Here is a 3,436-nt window from a genome sequence, read left to right as displayed (position 1 = left end):
TAAAATGTACCTTTTTTGGGTTTCCCATTCTTGAATGATTTTCTCTTTTGAAACATGATTAGTGCAGAGGGAAGAATAGCCACCATGACACCCATGGGGACGATAAATAAGATCAGGGACTTCTGTCCACTATACTGTGTCCTCATTAAAGCTGTCAAAAACATGAAAAGAAAGTAAATTTACAACTTACAAAACAGGCATTGTTTATGAAGTTATCAGTTCTGATTCTCCAAAGTCTTGCTCTGACTGAACAAAGGATTCTTAAAAGTTATTCAACATAGTGGTTTACACTCATTTTATGAATACTTTATTTTGCAATATTACTATAAAAAATTTTTACAAAAAAATGAGTCACATCTCTCATTTGCTTGGCATTTGCGTGAGCACTACTGCAATTTATCTGTATCCCATTTGAGGAACTATTAATTAGGAGTCTGGATCAGGGAAGACACCCATACAGATTAAAGAATTTCCTTTGTACTAGCACCAAAATAATGGGAACTACCCTAAAATTAAAATATACAGAAAAATGACAAACTGGCTTGTTGGAGTGCAAGCTAGCTGAGGCTTCAAAGTCATAAACAATACTGACTTGTTTCTTTTCCAGAGCATCAATATTACACTGTTTTCTAGAACCAAATTTCAGCAATGGATCATAGGACACAATGTATGTACAAACACTCTCTGTCTTGTACAAGTTCAAGCTGATACGAACCTAAAGTGGAAATATGAGCTGAAGTTGCTCCATTCAGTTCTTTATTCCAGAACACGCAGCTGTAGTTCTCACTCATATTTGGTTTGAATATCAGGGTGCTGGTGACATTGTAGCGGCCATCTGCAGTCAGTGTATAGGTGGTATTTACAGATCCACTGAGATTGGAGTTCTTCTCATTTTGCCAGAAAACCTCTGCCAGAGGAAAGCCTTCTGACTGGCACATAAAAACAACCTTGTCTTCACCTGGTTTTCTCATTACTTGAGTGTTTATTCTCTTGTAGGATGCTGCATAAGAAGTTGAGTGAAATTACTTTATGCAACAATAGTCATTTTCCCACTTCACTTTCCCTCCTTCCCTCTAATGCCATATTTTGTCTATGGCTGTATCTGGGGTATGCTAACTTGAAATGATGAGGGATGTTTTGTAGAACAATCCAATATTCATTATTTAATCCTTCTCACACCTACAGTGACAGAACTTACTCCACTACTTTATGCAAGGCAGCAGTTGGCACTGAATTTATAATTTATCAATACAGAGGAAAGAAGCGAAGTCTCATGGGACTCTATTTTCACTTTTTGAATATGCCAGTTCAAGAAAAAGGCTATTTTTAATGTTTGTTTTACCACAGCTTATAAACAAGTGTGGAATTTTCATCATATTAGAACAAAATTAACTTAGAATTTCTGTGAGGACAGTTCAGAGGAACCAATGTGTGTCTTAAAATCATAGAATCATAGAATACCAGGTTGGAAGGGACCTCAAGGATCATCTGGTCCAACCTTTCTAGCACAATCTAGACGAGATGGCCCAGCATCATGTCCAGCTGAGTCTTAAATGTGTTCAGCATAGGGGAGTCAACCACTTCCCTGGGGAGATTATTCCAATGATTGACTGTTCTCATTGTGAAAAATTTACCTCTCGTGTCCAATCGGAATCTCCCTGGGAGTAACTTGTACCCATTATCCCTTGTCCTCACCATGTGACTCCTTGTGAAAAGGGAGCCTCCATCTTCTTTGTAGCTCCCCTTTAAGTACTGGTACATGGTGGTGAGATCACCTCTAAGCCTCCTTTTCTCAAGGCTGAACAAACCCGGCTCTCTCAGCCTATCCCCATACGGCAGGCTTCCCAGACCCTTGATCATCTTGGTGGCCCTTCTCTGGACCCCCTCCAGCCTGTCCACATCTTTTTTGCGTAACGGGGACCAGAACTGTACACAGTATTCCAGGTGTGGCCTGACAAGCGCTGAGTAGAGAGGGGTAATGACTTCTTTATCTCTGCTGGTGATGCCCTTTTTGATGCAACCCGGCATCCTATTGGCCTTCTTGGCCGCAGCAGCACACTGTTCACTCACGTTGAGCTTCCTGTCCACCAGGACCCCCAGGTCCTTTTCCACAGAGCTGCTCTCTAGCCAGGTGGATCCCAGTCTGAGCTGCACTCCCGGATTATGTTTTCCCAGGTGCAAGACCTTACACTTGTTAAACTTCATGAGGTTCTTGTTAGCCCACTCTTCCAGCCTATCCAGATCTTCCTGCAGGGTGGCTCTCCTTTCCAGAGTGTGTACTTCCCCACTCAGTTTGGTGTCATCTGCGAACTTCATCAGGATACATTTGATCCCATCATCCAGATCACTTATGAAGACATTGAATAGCGTTGGGCCCAATATCAATCCCTGGGGGACCCCACTTGTGACGGGTTGCCAAGTTTGAAAAAGAGCCATTTACCACCACCCTTTGGGTGCAGCCCATCAGCCAATTGCTCACCCACTGCACAGACCACTTGTCCAGACCATAATGCATCAGTTTCTCCAGGAGGAGGCCGTGAGGAACCATATCGAAGGCCTTGGAGAAGTCCAAGTAGACAACATCAACTGCTCGCCCCATGTCAGCCAAGCAGGTCACTTTATCATAGAAGGCCACCAGATTTGTCAGGCACAATCTGCCTTCTGTGAAGCCGTGTTGGCTTTTCCCAATCACATGCTTCATTTGACTCCTGATGGCCCCCAGGAGGATCTGTTCCATAACTTTCCCAGGGATTGAGTAAGACTGATGGGCCTATAATTACCCAGATCCTCCCTTGAGCCCTTCTTGTAGATAGGGGCAACATTCGCCTTCCTCCAGTCCTCTGGGACATCCCCTGATCTCCACAACTTCTCGAAGATTATAGAGAGTGGCCCTGCAATGACATCAGCCAGCTCTGCTGGCTGTATGCATTTTTGCATTTGACAAAGCTCGTTATTTACATGCCTGGGTGGGAAATGAATGCTGCCTTGTATTCCACGGACACACTGCAGTTAGTGAGAAACACCAGAGGCCTTTCAAAGGACTGGTCTATCATGCTCTCCAGTAACATACGCCTTTATTACTAATGTCCATTTGGCTTTGACAAACACAGAAAATCACATGTCCTTGCTCTGGGAGCTGTAGTCACTCAGGGAATTCCCAGCCACTTGGGTAGTTGCAGCAGGGCTTGTGAGTAAATTAAAGCATCTCTGAGAAACTTCTGGGAATGGGCAGAGGTGGCCCAACAGGGCAGGGGGTCAAATGAGAGGTGGGGGTTGAGGGCACTGGAGAAGAGGGGGTGGAAAGAAGGAGGAGGGATGAAGGATGGAGGGGGAACAGTTGATCTCCCTCTCTGGCACAGGCTTCTCCTAGAGAAGGTCAGCTGGCCATTGAACTGAAGACTAGCCGGCATTAAGACAACTGCTTTGGTTCACCTGG

Source organism: Platalea leucorodia (assembly GCF_965183815.1).
Source record: "Platalea leucorodia genome assembly, chromosome: Z".
In the NCBI taxonomy this organism is placed as follows: domain Eukaryota; kingdom Metazoa; phylum Chordata; class Aves; order Pelecaniformes; family Threskiornithidae; genus Platalea; species Platalea leucorodia.
This window is presented reverse-complemented; position numbering follows the sequence as displayed.